Consider the following 17,175-nt stretch of genomic DNA (forward strand, 5'->3'; position numbering starts at 1 on the left):
CAAAGCATTTGATATAGTTCCACATAACAAGCTCATTGAAGAGTTGTACAGGCCAGGTTTTAGCCACTCTGTGTTTCAATTGATAAGAAATTGACCCAGGGATAAATCCCAGCGTGTGATTGTTAATGGACCAGGACCAGTCACAAGTGATGTACCACAAGGCTCAGTCCTAGGTCCTGTTCGGTGTGTTTGTAAGTGATAAAACAGAAGGATTGTTAAGGAAGGTTTGCTTGTTTTTTGCTAAGGACACGAAGGTGTGTAGTAGAGTTGATGGGGTACTTATAACATGGGAAATGATTTGACGTTGCTGAAAAATTGGTCAGAAATGTGGAAATTGTAGTTCACGGTTTCTAAATGTAAGATCACACACTCGGGGAAAAACAAGCGCTGGGGGCACAGTGTTAGAATAATAGAAGAAAAAGATTTAGGAGCACTCATTGCAGATAACAGAATAACAGTTGGAATGGACCTTGCAGGTTGTCTAGTCCAACCCCGAGGAGGCCTTAGACAATTCCGGACAAATGGCTGCCCAGTCTCTTCTTAAAAACCTCCAGTGATGGAGCACCCACAACTGGAGGGAAGCCTTTCCACCGGTTATTTGTTGTCACCGTCAGAAAAGTTTTCCATAATTCCAGGTTGCTTCTCTCCTTGATAAGTTTCCATCCTTTGCTTCTTGTCCTGCCTTCAGGTGCTTTGGAGAATAGGTTGACCCTTTCCTCTTCTCTGAAAAGGAAGACTGCTATTATGTCACCCCCTAGTCCTTCTTTTCATTAAACTAGACATTCCCAACTGCAGCAACAGTTCTTCCTATATTTCAGCCTCCACCTTCTGAATCAACTTTGTTGCTCTTTCCTGTACTCTTTCTGGAATCTCAACATCTTTTTTTACATCGTGGTGACCAACACTGGATGCACTATTCCAAGTGTGGCCTTACCAAGGCCTTATAAAATGGCATTAACGCTTCATGTGATCTTGATTCTATCCTTCTGGATGACTGCAAAATGAACAATCGGTGTGGCCAGGCAGCCATGAAGACAACCCAAATCCTGGGATGTATCGCTAAAAGAATCGCTAGCAAGAAAAGGGAGGTCCTAGGACTTTAGTCAGACCCCCACTTGGAGTACTGTGTCCAGTTCTGGAGACCTCACTTAAAAAGAGATTCATAAGATTGAGCAACAAGTCCAGAGAGCGGCAACAAAAATGACAAGGTCAAATAAAACACGAATATCAGCAGCCTGAAGCACAGAAGGGAGAAGGGGGTCATGATTGAAATCTTAAACTCCCAGGTGATTAAGGGGAGCGCATAAAAATAAATGTCATGCGTTGGAAGCCCATACAGGGAAATTTTACACCTGGGGTCTGAATTAAGTCTCTTAAAAGAGTAAGGTTGTCGCAGCCAAGATTATTGCAGAAAACAATTGAAAAAGCATTCAGGCTACTTTCACTCCCTCCTCTGGAACTGAATGTCGGAATTTAATACCGGATAGTCCTTGACTTACGACCACAACTGAGTCCAAAATCCCATTGTTAAGCAAGACAGTTTTCCAGTGGCTTTTACCCCATTTTACTTTCTTCCCACAGTTAAGTCAATCACTGCAGTGTTCAGTTACTATCACGGTTACTAAATGAATCCGGCTTCCCCGTTGACTTTGCTTGTCAGAAGGTCGCAAAAGGGGATATAACATGACCCAGGTTGCGGCAGCTGTCATAAATACGAGCCAGTTGCCAAGCGGCTGAATTTTGATCACGTGACCCTGGGGATGCTGCAATGGTCATAAGTGTGAAAAGTCCTAAATATTGTTCTGTACCAGCCTGCTACCGGCCCTGCAGAAAAGGCAGGGACAACCCCTCCACAAACGGCAAGAGGCTGGAATACGCTTGCCAAATTTATTGCAACAAAAACAAACAAGACACGAACCAAGAAACAGAAGCTTAAAGAAACATGAACCATCCGAGCGGTTGCCTTCAGCAAACCAGCCCTCCCAGACATTCCCCTTATATAGAGTTCAGGGCGTGGCTTCTCTCTGCCTCCTTCCGAGAAGCCCCATTGCCTTCCTCTGTTTACTCCTAATTGACTGCCTCCTGCGTCGGGCGTCCTTGAACAGGGCCAGCTGTGGGTCATCTTCATCCACACTGTCAGGCTCACACAGCTGGGCCTCCGTGGTGACCAAGTGGGAGGGGCCTGGCTGAGGGCTATCATCAGCAAGATCTTCAACCCCCTCAGCAAGGTCTTCAACACCCCCCCTCCTCCTCTGAGTCGTCCGACCCAACTGCCGAACCCACAGGCTGACCCTGAGTCACAACAAATATCTTCTTTTAGTACTGTTGTAACTTCAAACGGCCACTAAACAAACTGTTGTAAATCAAGGACTACCAATAGAGTAGAGCAGGGGTGTCAAATTCAATTTCATTGAGGGCCGCATCAGCACTGCGGTTGCCCTCGGGGCAGGGGGGGTATGGCCAGGGTGGGTGTGGCCTACTGGGTGGGCATGCCTAGAATGTGCATGGCCTACTGGGTGAGCATGGCCAGCTCTACATTGTTCGCATCAAGGGTGCCTATGGGGGCCTGGGCAGGAGTGGGACAGATCTGAGGGTCTCTGGCAGAAGGAGGGTCTCTGGGCCAGGGCCAAGGCAGTGGGGGCCGTTCCCTCACTGTTTCCAGGATGGCTTCGCGGGCCGCATGAAACCACTTCGCGGGCTGGATCCAGCCCCCAGGCCTTGTGTTTGACATGTCTGGAGTAGAGGGACGCGGTGGCTCAGTGGGTTAGGACGCTGAGTTTGTCGATCAGAAGGTCGGCAGTTTGGCGGGTCGAATCCCGAGTGCCGCGTAGCAGAGTGAGCGCCTTTTACTCGTCCCAGCTTCTGCCAACCTAGCAGTTCGAAAGCACGTAAAAATGCAAGTAGAAAAATAGGGACCACTACGGTGGGAAGGTAACAGCGTTCCGTGCGCCTTTGGCATCTAGTCATGCCGGCCACATGACCACGGAGACGTCCTCGGACAAGCGCTGGCTCTTCGGCTTTGAAACGGAGATGAGCCCCGGCCCCTAGAGTCGCAGGGGAACCTTTACCTTTACCAATAGAGCACCTGAAACTCCACATTAAGATGGCTCCTGGTTTGGTTCGCAAAAGAACATTAAGGCTTGGTCAACCTTACTGAGTTCTTTGATTCCATCTGAAGGCTCTTTCCTTTTCCTCACGTGTTGTGTTACGTTTTGTTGCCGGGACACTTCTGGTGAAACCAGCTAATGGAAAGTATCAGGGACAAGCAGAAGGGACCCCTGTGTTTCTTATCGTCCCATCAGCTCAGGACCCCCAAGGACCAACCAGGTTTTTGGCCAACTAGCCACAAACAGTGATTCACCTCCTGGATAGATCCACATTTCCCACGGGAAAGACTTCCATCCCGTCTGCACATTGATTAACGATTATATTTTGAGAATTTAGAAGCTGCCCTTTTGTTCCAAAGTGCATCTCCAGGCAGTATTTACAAAAATCAATGTAATTCCAACACAGAACAATAAAACCGAGATGAAGCAAAACGCCTCTCTAGCCGAACAGGTTTTCACTTAAAACATAAAAGAAGTTTCAACCAACACCAGACCGAGTGTACGCAGGTTGCTCCTGAGGAAAGGCAAGGAGGTGAAACTTAATTATTCTTTTTAATTGTGCCCTCCAAAGGAGAGGAAGAATATCACAGAAATGGGGTGAGCCTGATGTCGTCACCCTGTTTGTGTCAAGAGGAACCGGGACGTTTTTTAATTCAGAATAGGGGTGTTAAGCCTAACAAAGCTTTTAACACATCTCTTTGCAACTTAACCTCCTTTTTTAAAAACCATACACATACTCATGTGGTCAAGGCAGTGGGGGCCGTTCCCTCACTGTTTCCAGGATGGCTTCACGGGCTGCATGAAACCACTTCACGGGCCGCATCCGGCCCCCGGGCCTTGTGTTTGACATGTCTGCTCTAAAAGAAGGCAAAGGATCAGCTATCTGCCAGGAGTATAAATCCGGCCATTCCCCCATTATCCAGTCAAGAGCTGAAGAAGCTTCCTGGATGAGAAGCGAAACGTCTTCGGAGAAAAACGAGAAAGTCCAGCTGCTTCGTGGAAAAGCATTTTGGGATTATCTTCCAAGCCCTTCATGGCACGGGGCCCGGCTACCCAAGGAACCGTCTTGGCCAGTGGGATCGGCCTGCCCCACTTGCAAAGGGAACATGTTCAAATCCTGCCAGGGGAGGAATTGCTGCTGGTGGGGTCCAAAAAGAGCCTTTTCTGCCATGGCCCCCGCCCTTGGGAATATCTTTCCCCCCTTCCCCCAAGGTGGGATCCACACCCACCCGTCTGGCCTTCAGGAAATGCCTGAAAACATGGGCTAAATTTCTTCCATGCAAGACACCCAAAGTGCCTCTGTTTGCTTTGCCTGAATCTGGGCTGAGAAGCCGGACACACCAGTCTATTTATGAAGACCTCTTTCATTCATTCAGGTCGTCCCAGGTTTCCTCTAACCTTCAAAATCTGCCTTTGGGGTGAAAGTGCAATTCTCAGCTCTGGTGACTGCTGGGCAACTCAAGGGGGGAGCCGAACGGTCCCAGACCGAGCAATGCTTGCGTCAACAGGCGCTTGCGGGAAAATGTAGGCCAGTGTCACATCGAATTATTGACAGGGGGACTCGCTGGCATTTTATCCCATGGTTTTTCCCCTCTAGTCAGAGATGTCTTCCAGACGCCTTGGCCATCAAAGTTTTTCCTGTGGCCTGGAAAGCCAAGGACATTTTTTTCAGGAAAAGCCTCTATTTTGCAATTTCTTAATGGAATGCCTCGTTTTTATACAGCTCCTGGAGGGTGAGCAAAGAAGGCAGACAGTTAAGTTAGGGTAATCCTTGCCCAATCTTGTTATCCAAAGCTTTTAAAGGAAGTGGGAGGGAGGGAGATGGCCAGTTTAAAAATGGGATAAATAAATTAAAATAAGCAAAGAAGACCAAAGCCTCCTTCTCATGGTTTTCCTTTGTTTTTCTAACATTTCCTGGTTAGAGTCTTCCATTTTAGGACGATGTTTGGGAAAGAGAAGGGACGCGGTGGCTCAGTGGGCTAGGACGCTGAGCTTGTCGATCAGAAGGTTGGCAGTTTGGGGGGTCGAATCCCGAGTGCCGCGTAGCAGTGAGCGCCTGTTACTCATCCCAGCTTCTGCCAACCTAGCAGTTCGAAAGCACGTAAAAATGCAAGTAGAAAAATAGGGACCACTACGGTGGGAAGGTAACAGCGTTCCGTGCGCCTTTGGCGTCTAGTCATGCCGGCCACAGGACCACGGAGACGTCCTCAGACAAGCGCTGGCTCTTCGGCTTTGAAACGGAGATGAGCACCGGCCCCTAGAGTTGGAAACGACTAGCACGCATGTGCGGGGGAACCTTTACCTTTACCTTTACCTTGGGAAAGAGGGCAAATGCCATTTTATTTAATGATGTATTCACATCAGGAAAACAGAATAACAGAGTTGGAAGGGACCTTGGAGGTCCTCTAGTCCAGCCCCCTGCTTGAGGAGGAGACTCTATGCCATTTCAGACAAAGGGTTGTCTAATTTCTTCTTAAAAACCTCCAGCGGTGGAGCACCCACGAAATTTGAAGGCAAGTCGTTTCACTGATAATTTGTTCTCACTGCCAGGAAATTTCTCCTTAGTTCCAGGTTGGTTCCTCCTTGACCATCTTGACTTTCTGACTCCCTTCCTGCAGACAGACGACACCCCCTGTCCCGAAGGCTGCTTGTCTGACACCAACACCCTTCTGAGAGACTGAGAATCAGACACTTCCAACATTTTCAGAATCTTGCTATAAAGAATAGTGGGAGTCAGAGAGAGTCGCTCTCCTCGTTGGCTCTGTGGTCTGGGACCCTCATCTGCTCGGAAGGAAGGAAGGAAGAGTTCCTTTAGCTCTTCTTCACGGAAGACCATTGTTCCGCGGATCATCCCATCTTTTGCTAGACAGCACAGGTCTTCCAGGTGACTTTGCCTGGAAAAGGTACCCAAGAAACTCAGGAGGAGATGCAGGTGAATTTCGGTGAGTGTTGCAGTTTCTGGGATACCTTGAAGAAGTTCTGTCTGTGGGTTTTGTTGAAAAAACCTCCACCAAGAGTGGTGATCTCAGATACTTCAACATTGAGCGTACACCCATGGGCCTTGTGGTCACCAGGAGGTGACCCTTCGGAAAGATCTTTTTCTTGAGCAGACCCATCAACAGCTTCACCACCTCTTGCTTTTGATGGGGATCCTTGTCCAGCCCATCAATTGGGACATGAGAGAGCTTCAGGTCCTCCAAACCATCAACAATGAGGAGGAGGTTGTCTTGGTTGGCCAAAACATCCTCCATGGATACCATTCCTGAAGGACAATTGTTGAGGATCATCTCCGTTGCACTCATAAACTTGGTGCCACAGCGGAGCGCATCGCAAGAGATATAAAAGGCATAATCCAACTTGGTCTGCCATAGTTTATCTGATGCCCAGTCCAACATGAACTTCCACGTGGCTGTGGTTTTTCCTACCCCAGAAGGTCCAAGCAACAAAAGAGTTTTGGAGTTTTCTCCTTCAGGATCTGGATGAAATAAATTCTCCAGATCAACGTTCGGGCCACCTTCTAGATGGGTCTTCATCTCCCAGTACTTTCTCTGCACAGCCATAATCTCATGACCTGTTTGGGGCAGATCTGGTCTCCTCTTCAGAAGAAGATCTACATAGGTCTCTTGCAGGGTCACTCTTGGATTGGGGTGTGGGCCCAGTTGAGGAAGATTTTGAAAAACCTGTTGGATGTGCCTCTTATATTTCTTCTTGCGATCTAAAGAAACACATCAAAAGAAAGCATTTGTAGTTCAGTGGCAGAAATAAAAGAGGTTCCCCTGAGGACCCAGATTGTTGGGGGCAATAAGCTGACTTTGTAATAATGCCGCTTGTGGGGTGTGTGAAAGCCCTAATAAGCAGGCATATACATAGAATGAAGGCTACTGCTAAGCTTGTAAGCCGCCCTGAGTCTTCGGAGAAGGGCGGGATATAAATGGAATTAAAATAAAAAATAAATAGATAAATTTTACAACAGTTCATTTAGTGACCATTGAAGTTATAACGGCACTTGGAACCATGACTTATGACCATTTTCCACACTTTCACAACCATTGCAGCATCCCCATGGTCATGTGATCAAACTTCAGATGCTTGGCAGCTGATTCATAAGTACTGTCCCAGGGTCAGGTGATCCCCTTTTGTAACTTTCTGACAACTGTGTCACTAACTTAACAACCAAAATAATTCATTTTAACAACTGTGGCAAGGAGGGTTGTAAAATGGGGCAAAACTCACTTGACAAATGTCTCACTTAACAACAGAGGTGTTGGACTCAGTTGGCTGTAAGTCGAGGACTACCTGTACTTTCTAAGCTAAGGTCCAAATTGTTTCGACAGGGGGTGGGCAAAGGGAAAACCAGGTCAGATAATCTGGGTAGTTGGTTTGTTTAAAAGAGACTTGTAAGTCCAATCTCGGAAAAACACAGCTAGTCCTCAACTTACGACCATTTGTTTAGCGACTGTTCGAATTTACAACGGCACTGAAAAAAGTGGTTTATGACCATTTTTCACATGACCACTGTAGCAGTCCCAGGGTTATGATGGTGTCTCGGGGTCATGTAATCCCCTTTTGCGAAGTTAATGGGGAAGCAGTGTTGGCTAAGGAATTCTGGGAGTTGAAGTTCAAACATCTTCAGGTTGCCAAGTTTGAGAAACATTGGCCCATGCTGGCTCAGAAATAAATCTATTTTTTTAATTTGTTAGCTTACCGTGGTGGCCTTTTGATGCTCGACTTTATTGCATGTGTAAGGCATCGAGAGATCCCAGATTGCATAGGATGGGAAACCAATTTTAAAAATGCTTTCTTACGTGGTTGGCTCTTGGAGTTAGGATTTGCTATTTTTCAATTGCATGTACCACTGCAAGCGGGATCAACTCGAACTCACTACCTCCCATGACCTGGGAAAACAACTCTGAAGCTTATTTCCAGGGGAAAGGCTCTCCTAATCTTGAGCTTCCACAGTTTTCTGGTCCACCTCAACCCAGAAAACCCCGCAAATAAATTCTAGTCTTCAACCTACGACCACAATTGAGCCCAACATTTCTGATAAGTCGTTAAGTGAGTTTTGCCCCTTTTTACGATCTCTCTTGCCACGATTGTTAAGTGAATCACTGCAGCTGTTAAGCTAGTAACACAATTCTTAAGTGAATCTGGCTTCCCCATTCTTTGCTGGTCAGATGGGGATCACATGACCCCGGGACACCGCAGCCGTCATAAGTACGAGTCAGTCACCAAGCGTCTGAATTTTGATCACATGACCCCCGGGACACTGCAACCATCATAAGTACGAGTCAGTCGCCAAGCGTCTGTATTTTGGTCCCGTGAGCGCGGGGATGCTGCAATGGTCATAAGCGTGAAACTGGTCATAAGTCACTTTCTTCAGTGCTGTTGTGACTGAATGGTCACTAAACGAATGATTGTTACGTCAGGGACTAGCTATATTTCCAGTACAACTGCACAGACTTTCTACTAAGCTGCTCCAGCAGATCTCACAAAAGACACATACAGAAAGACACACACACACACACACACACAGAGTGGCACTTGTGGCATCCAACAAGGATAGTTCAGCCCCTCCCCCATCGCACGACAACCATATGGGGTACATTTGAGTGCTCTCAGGGTAGGAAATGACGGGAGCCGGGACTCTTGCTTTGCCCGCCTCACCCAGAATGCAACCTGTAACTTTAAGGAAACAAAAGAGGTGTGTGTGTGTGTGTGTGTGTGTGTGTGTGTGTGTGTGTGTGAGAGAGAGAGAGAGAGAGAGAGAGAGAGAGAGAGAGAGATGGATGTAGGAGGTTTGCTTGTGGACTAGTAACTTCAAGAGGAGTTCTAGAAAAGCCTAAAGCCTCAAAAGGCCCCTTTGCCATCTCTGTGATACCTGCAAGTCTTCTACATGTGTGAAGTACTGCCAGGGGACTCCTTCTAGGATGCGATTTGGGGCAGAATTTCCGAAATGTTCCCGGGGCAGGCGGGGCCCCTTGGCGCCGGGATCAGAAGGGCTGTGCCACCCCTACCTCGCTTCCTTCTCCCAGCCTCAGGCCAGCGAGGGATGGGAGACCACGAGGAAATCCCAGCTGGAAGCATTGTGGAAGAAGCCGCTGACCCCCTCCCCTCTCCAAAGGGTCCCAAGGAAACAACCCACTTTGGGGGGGGGTGTCCCAAAATCCCAGAGTGGATCTAGGCACAAAGAGGAACCGCCCCCCCTTTTCTTCCTTCCTTCCTTCTTTCCTTTTTTTTAACAGCTGAAAAACTTGGCACAACTTTGAGCCCCGATTCGCTTTCCGGTCCGACGCGAAGCGTCCTGGCCCGGCTCAACCTTGCAGGAGGGTCACCCCGAGGTCCAGAAGTCGTGCCCTGCTAGGGCACTGAGACCCTCCCGCAGTCGCGACTGCAATGCGAGCCCCACTCCACGCCAAGGCTTCCCAGCCAGCACCTTTCCCCCCTCCCCCGCCCCCGGGAAGGGGCCGAGCGAGCCTCCAGCAACAGGGATATTCTATCTGCGAGGCTCCCCCCCTGGGAAAGACCGCCGCTTCGGTGCTCGGCAGGTGCGGGTTCTGGCCGAGAAAGGGCCCAATCCTCCGCCCCACGCCCTCTGCACTGGCTCAGAGGCACGCTCGCCACTCTCCGTGTCCCTGCCAAAACTCTGCCGGTTTGAGTTCTTTGTATAGCCAGCTGGAAGTTGGTTCCTCCAATCAGCGGTTCGGCTTCTCCCGCCGGGAACCTGGGCCAATCGGCTGTGTCGGCGTTTTGACAGCTAGAGTCCTCGTGCTGCGCTGTCAGCTATTGCGCTTGCGCTCTAGCTGGCGGCAATTTGACAGCTGTCAAATTGCCGCGTGTTTTCTTGCCAGCCGTATTTACCTCATGTAACCAACTCATTAACAATAACTAATAACATTAAACAGATATAACGTTTATATATATCACCCCTTACCCCTCCCCCGAACTGGTGTTAGCCCTGCCCCTTGGTTGCTGATTGCTGCCTGTCCATTCGTAGTCCTGTAAGTAGTTTGTGGGTTGTCTTGTCCGGCTGGAGCGATGTGGGGGTGTTTCATTTTCTTGCACCCTTTCCCCCAGTCTAGGTTGGTTTGATACGGGAAGGTGCAGGGGTTCAGGTCCCGGTTGTTGAGTGGCCCCGTTATGTTGCGGCGTTTGAGTGATGTTTTGGGGCTGTCGGCTCCTCAATTGGTCGGTGTGTCTGCGGATGTGACCATTACGCCCTGTGTCTATCAGATATGAAAGGGGGCCTGTTTGGTCGATGACAACCCCCTGGAGCCACTTAGGTCCTTCAGCATAGTTCCGCGCACAGTTTGACCAATTGGAAAGGACCTTTGAGGCAGGGGTTGTTCTACGTCGGTGTAGGTTATATCGGGGTGCATTCTATCCAACGTAGTGATGAGTCGATGTCCCCAACGTAACTCTGCCGGAGATTTCCCCGTGGTGGTGCATGGGGTGGTGTGCTGGGTGAGCAGGAATTGGGATAGTCGTCGGTGCCAGTTGCCTTTAATTTTCCGGAGGGCATCTTTGGTGGACCTCACCATAACTTCTGCCAATCCATTGGACGAGGGGTGGAACGGAGCTGATGTGATATGCTTAATAGAGTTGCCCTTGGTGAATATCTGAAATTCACGAGACGTAAATTGGGGTCCATTATCGGTGACCAAGACATCTGGGAGGCCGTGTGTGGCAAAAAGCCCCCGAAGCACCTGTACTGTGGTGGCGGTATTAATGCTGTGGACTGGTACTATTTCTAACCACTTGGAATAGCTGTCCACTGCAATAAGGAATGTTTCTCCCTGGAAGGGTCCTGCAAAGTCTAAGTCAACCCGGGACCACGGGTTTTTGGTCGTTTCCCATCTATGTGTTGGGCTATGAGGGGGGGCTGAGCGGGTTAACTGGCAGGGATAGCACCCTGCAACATGGTCTTCTATGTTTTTATCGATTTTAGGCCACCATACGTAGCTTCTGGCCAGGGCTTTCATCTTGACTATCCCCGGGTGTCCCTCGTGTAGTGTGAGCAAGGTTCGTTCCCTGTGTTTCTCTGGGACTACTACCCTGTTTCCCCACAGAATGCATCCTAAATGGGACGACAGTTCTTGTCTTCTTGTGATGTATGCCTGGAAGTCTTGTCCGGGGCATGTGGCCGGCCATCCTGCCGTAACCCAATGTAGCACTCTGTTGCAGATTTTATCGGTGGCTGTGGCAGAGGATATATCCTTTGCCATTAGTGGGCATTCCGGCAGTACTGAAATCGCTAGGATGTGCCCTGCCGGAGCCGGGTCGGGGTCTGAAGTGGGTAGGGGCAGTCTGCTGAGCCCGTCTGCGTGTCCTAATTCCTTCCCTGGTTTGTGAACCAGTTCGTACGAATAGGCTGACAGAAAAGTCGACCATCATAATATCCTTGGTGACAGGATTTGCAGGGTTAATTTGTTCCATGTAAAGACGCCTAGAAGGGGTTTGTTAAGGAATTTGTTGTGCAGGGTCTCCTTGTGCTACCAAAGAGTTGCACAGACAAGGAAGGGTACTGAGAGTAGTAAAAGTCACACACAGGAGTACACTGAGTTCTAAAAGCAAAAAGTATTTTACTTTGAGGTGGTGTAAAGACAAAAATGCACAGTCAAAAATAAACAGTCCAGGTCATAAACAATAGCAACAGTCCAAACTACAAAGTCTTCTTACCGGTCCAGAGGTCAATACACAGTTCAGGTTACAACAGTAGTAAACCAACAACAGAGCAAAAACAGTAATAGTAGAGATCAGTGAATTCAGAGAGAGAGAGAAGCTACGTTACTAGCTTCCTCTTATGGCCATGAGAACACTTACACACCCATTGGCCAATTAACATCTTAAAGACATAGCATTATGGTTAATATATTTTCAACCCAACATTGTAGGCTAACACCATATGCCTAACATTCTCCCCTTTGGGTAGAATAATATATAACTCTTACAATCTTATGCACATTCTTTCACAATTAGCATTGTGCTTCACAGCACTTTGTACCTTCGTAAAATGGTCTGCAATATTTACATCAGATGAACAATATTCTAGCTGTATTAATTTATCCTTGACACATTGTCTGACATTTAAATAACGAAGATCAGTATGTTTAGATCTTGTTCTTACTGCAGCATTATTAGCCATCTTTATCGCAGCTTGATTGTCCTCATACACAATGAATGGATCATTTACATTTAAACCCATATCTAACAATAATTGTTTGTACACTAGCAGTTCTGTACATAACACTGACAGACATGAAAATTCAGCCTCCATTGTAGACAAGCTTATGTGTTTTTGTCTGATGGACTTCCATCCAATCAAAGAATCACCCTGCATTATAGCCAACCCTGAAGTAGATTTACGAGTGCTTGTATCAGAGGCAAAACTCGCATCTGCATATGCTGTGAGGATTAACTCACGATTTGGCTCTAAATATAACGAGTAGTGAATAGTTTGCTTCAAATACCTTAATACTCGTTTAGCTGCCAGTGTCTAACAGTTGGATTATTGTTGTACCTGGCTAATTGGTTTACACAGTAAGAAATATCAGGTCTAGTCCAATTACTCAAATACATAAGACTTCCTATCAAAGATTGGTACATAGTCTTATCAAATACAGGACTCTCAACATTAGTGTCCTTAAAATCCATAGCCACTGGAGTTTTTGCTGGTTTACACATTTCCATATTGTATCTCTTTAATAACTGAGATATTTTACTGGCTTGCGAAATCTTAAAACCCCTATTTGTTTTCACAATATCTAACCCCAAATAGTGGCTTATTTCCCCAAGATTTCTAATTGTGAATTTATTTTGCAATCTTGAAATGATAGTTTGTGCTTCTAACTCAGTTTTTGTTATTATTGCAATATCATCCATGAATAATAAGAGAAAAGATAATGCTCCGTTGTGTTCTCTTCTAAACAAACAAGGATCAGCATTACTGGCTACAAAACCTAATGCACTTAACTCATTAACTATACATTTGTTCCACTCATAGCCTGATTGTTTCAATCCATAGAGGCTTTTCTTTAACTCCCAACAATCATGGTTTCTATCACTGGTCAATCCTGGTGGTATTCTTAAATAAATAGTATGTTGCAATGGAGCATGTAAATATGCAGTTTCAACATCTACATGGTTAACCATATATTGGTTTTAAGCCACCCATACTAAAGCTGCTCTTAAAGTAGTTGCCCTCAGACTGGGTGCAAACACCTCGTCATAATCCTCAGTAGTTTGGGCAAAACCTTGTGCAACCAAACGTGCCTTATGGGTTATAGTTCCATCTACACCCTTCTTTATCTTATATATCCATTTACAACCTATAGCTTGCTCACCAGGTGGCAGTTTTGCTTTCACATAAACCTTAAGATCCTGCAAAGACTTCAACTCCCTGTTCATTGCAGCTTTCCATGATGCCTGTTCCTTTTCAGGATACATCCTGATCTCATCATAGTTAGATGGCTCTACACTAACTTGACATATTACATTTGCTTCATAGCGATCAGGTGGACGTCTGATACGCGTTGAACGCCAAGGAATTACAGGGCTTTGAATGTCTGACTCCTTTCCTTTCTCTGATTCATCTTTAATCTCCCCTATCTCCTCTTCATCTTTTATATTTACAGGAGATGCATTATCATTACTAGTTACGTTATCATGGGAGTCCTCAAACACTAGAGGATCAGTATTAATGGTTACTTGCTCTAACCTATCCCAACCAACGTGCTCAAGGAATTTTGCACTAGAACTGTTATATACATTAGTTGTGCCTCGTTCCCAGAAACGATATGATCTGTGGTTAGCTTCGTAACCTACAAAGTATAATTGCCTAGCCCTATGTTGGCCTTTAATCCTGAGTTGTGCAGGAATGTGGACCCAAGCTGGGGTGCCAAACGTGTGCAGATAATCAAGGTTTGGTCTTCTACCATGCCATATTGTACAGTATATGGTATTTTACCAGTAGAAGTATTAACAACTATATTCAGAACATGGTTTGCACATTTTGCTGCCTCCCCCCACAGTCTATCTGTCAAGCCAGAATCTCTTAACATGGTTCTCATCATGCTTGTAACGTTTGCCCACGTCTCTCAACAAATGCATTATGTTGAGGCCTATAAGGGGCTGAACGTTTATGCTCAATACCAGCAGATTCTAACATGTCAACAAAACGCTTGTTTGTAAATTCAGTACCATTATCAGTAATTATGCACTGAACCTTTCTCTTTGTTTTCCTTTCCATGAACTTCAGCCAGTTTGCAAATTGTTGGAAAGTGTCTGCCTTTGACTTAAGCAGATAACAAAATCCATAACGAGAGTAGTGGTCCAATTTACTTAAAATATAACATGACCCATCTAAACTTGGCTTCATGGGTCCAATTAAATCAGCAAACACAACTTCCAAAGGAACAGTTGTTTTGAAGCTGTTTATCCTGTTTGCAGGAGTTGCCTTACTCTTTCCCTGATTACAGGCATTGCAATTCAAATACTTACTACATGGCTGCAGTTTAATTCCCTCTACTAACTCAACTGTTTTACGTAGTGAGTTAAAGTTCACATGCCCTAACCGCCTATGCAATAAATGTATACATTCATCATGTGGCTTCTTATTCTCACATATTGAGTTAGCTTTAACTGTACTAACCTGGTTACTTGTGAGAACGAATAAACCATCTTTCAAATTAGCATTTACACAGGTTCCATTCCTCTCAATAGTGCATTGCTCCCCTCTGAATGTTACCACAAACCCAACTTTAACCAATTTCCTTACAGATAACAGGTTGAATCTTAGTTTAGGTATATATAACATAGGTAACTGTTCATCAATGCATGGACAATAGGAATTACCTTCACCAGAGGCCTTCATCTTCCAACCATTGGCTAGTGAAACATATTGGTTGCTGTTTTTCATATTAATAAACCTCTCTTTCACTTTATTAATGCATTGTGAAGCCCCACTATCAACAACCCACAATTCATTGTTTCTGGATGTTGGTTCACCAGAAATAGCCAAACCAATGCTCTTTTTAGCCTTTCCACTGCTATTCACATTCTGTTTTCTACACTTTCTGCAGAATTTGGCTATATGCCCTCTAGCCCCACAAGAATAACATTTCTTGATGTTGTAAGCAGTGGTAAATGGCTGCTCCTCTCGTGGCTGTGTCTCTCTCAGCTGGTCTCTGTCACGCCTCCTTCTGGACTCTTCCAGCAGTCTCCCAGTAATGTTAGTCAAAGTCAGTTCCTCTCTGGTCAGGACTTCCAAAGAAGAAACATACCCATCATAACTCTCATCCAAAGAAGACAGAATAATGTAGACCTGATGCAACTCTGAAAAAATCAGCTCCTTTTCATGAAGCTCTTGAAAAATTGCCTTCATGTAATTTAAATGCGTCAGCATATCTCCATCCTTCTGCAGACGAGCCCTAAACAGCTTACGTGTAAGGTGTATATGTGCACCCACACTGTCACGAACATAAAAGCTTTGCAAAACATCCCAACACCTTGCAGCAGACTCCTCACCATGAATATGGACAAGCTGCTGGTCATTCAGTGTTAGTCCAATAATGCAAAGAGCTTTCTCATTGCTTCATTTAAAGTCGTCTATCTTCCTTGCATCCTCTTCGTCATCTGGATCCCAAGCAGTAGTATCTGGTGGGTTATTTACAACAGTCCATAGTCCTTCTTTGCGGAAAAGAAGGACTTCTATTCTAAGATGGCGGACGTGTTGGGCTGAGCTCCGCGAGCTCCGGTTGCTGGGCGTCCCTTGGGAGCCCCCCAGGGGTCATTTTGAGCCCCTGGGTAGGGGATTTAGACTATTAATTTTAGAGGCAAAGAATGAGGTAGCTTGCTGTTCGTTTTCTCCCGTCTGTGAGTGGCTGCTTCCATCTGCTCCGTCTGCTGCTTCGCCCGCTGTTTCCATCTGCTTCGTTTGTGCTGCCGCTGTGTTCGCTGTGTTTGGTTTCGGCCTGCCGGTTTCTACAGCCTCGGCGTCTCCGGGCTGCTTCGCCTCGATGTCTCCGGACTGCCTTGGGCTGCTCTTGACGGGTTGTGGCTGGTGGTGACGGCGTTCTCTGCTGCTTCGGGCAGTAGCGCTGTTGCTTCTGGCTGGCTCTCGGCGGTTTTCGGCGTCTCTGAGGTTCCAGCTGATCGGCGGCGGCCTCGGACTTCCAGCTGATCGGCGCCTCCATTTTGGCGCTTCCGTGTTGGCGGCGATGTCGGCGGCGGCCTCGGAGTTCCAGCTGGTCGGCGGTGGCCTCGGAGCTCCAGCTGATCGGCGCCTCTATTTTGGCCCTTCTGTGTTGGCGGCGATGTTAGCGGCGGCGGCGGCGGGGAGCTCTCTGTTGGACCTGCCTCGGGCCGCTTTCGGCGGCTGCGGCGTCTTCGGGCCGTTTCGACGGTGGAGGGGACGACCGCTGGTCAGCTTGGTGGCAGAGATGTCCCTGGTATTGTTTTTCGAGCCGCTGCCGGCGGCGGAGGTGGCGACGGTGACGGCGTCCTCGGGCTGCCTTTGGCAGTGGAGAGGACGACTGCGGCGACGACGGTGGTGTTGCTGCTTCGTTTGCCTTGTTCCGGCCTTCGACGGTGATGGCGACGACGGCGTTTTCGGGGCTTGCTGGCCCGTTCCATCGGCAGTGATATGGCGGTGGTCGGTGCTTTTCCATCTGGTCTGCGAGGGCCGTAGCAGCTCCGGTGGACTGCCAATTACTAACTCTCCATCTGCCTCTCTATTCCCCTTTGGACTGGGACGGACCTGGGTGCAGGCCGCAGTGGGAGAGCGGCCTGTTTTCACATCGGCACTCCCATAGAGGTGGGAGCTCTATGGGTTATGCCCCACCCAGGGTATACATTCTTGACCATCCCCCTGGTTCAGACTCTCGACCGGTCGTGGGAGGACGGGTTGGGGTCTGCCCCCGGGAGCATCCAACCTGGTGGCAGTAGGTTGGTTGATGGCCTGAATGTTTTACTCCCTTCCTTTAGAACCTCCTACTGGACTTTTCCATTATGGGACTGCCTTATCTGGACTTGTTGGACTTATGTATAGATACTCCAGCACGGACTTGCTCGC

The sequence above is a fragment of the Vipera ursinii genome (assembly GCF_947247035.1).
Source record: "Vipera ursinii genome assembly, chromosome: 2".
Classification (NCBI taxonomy): domain Eukaryota; kingdom Metazoa; phylum Chordata; class Lepidosauria; order Squamata; family Viperidae; genus Vipera; species Vipera ursinii.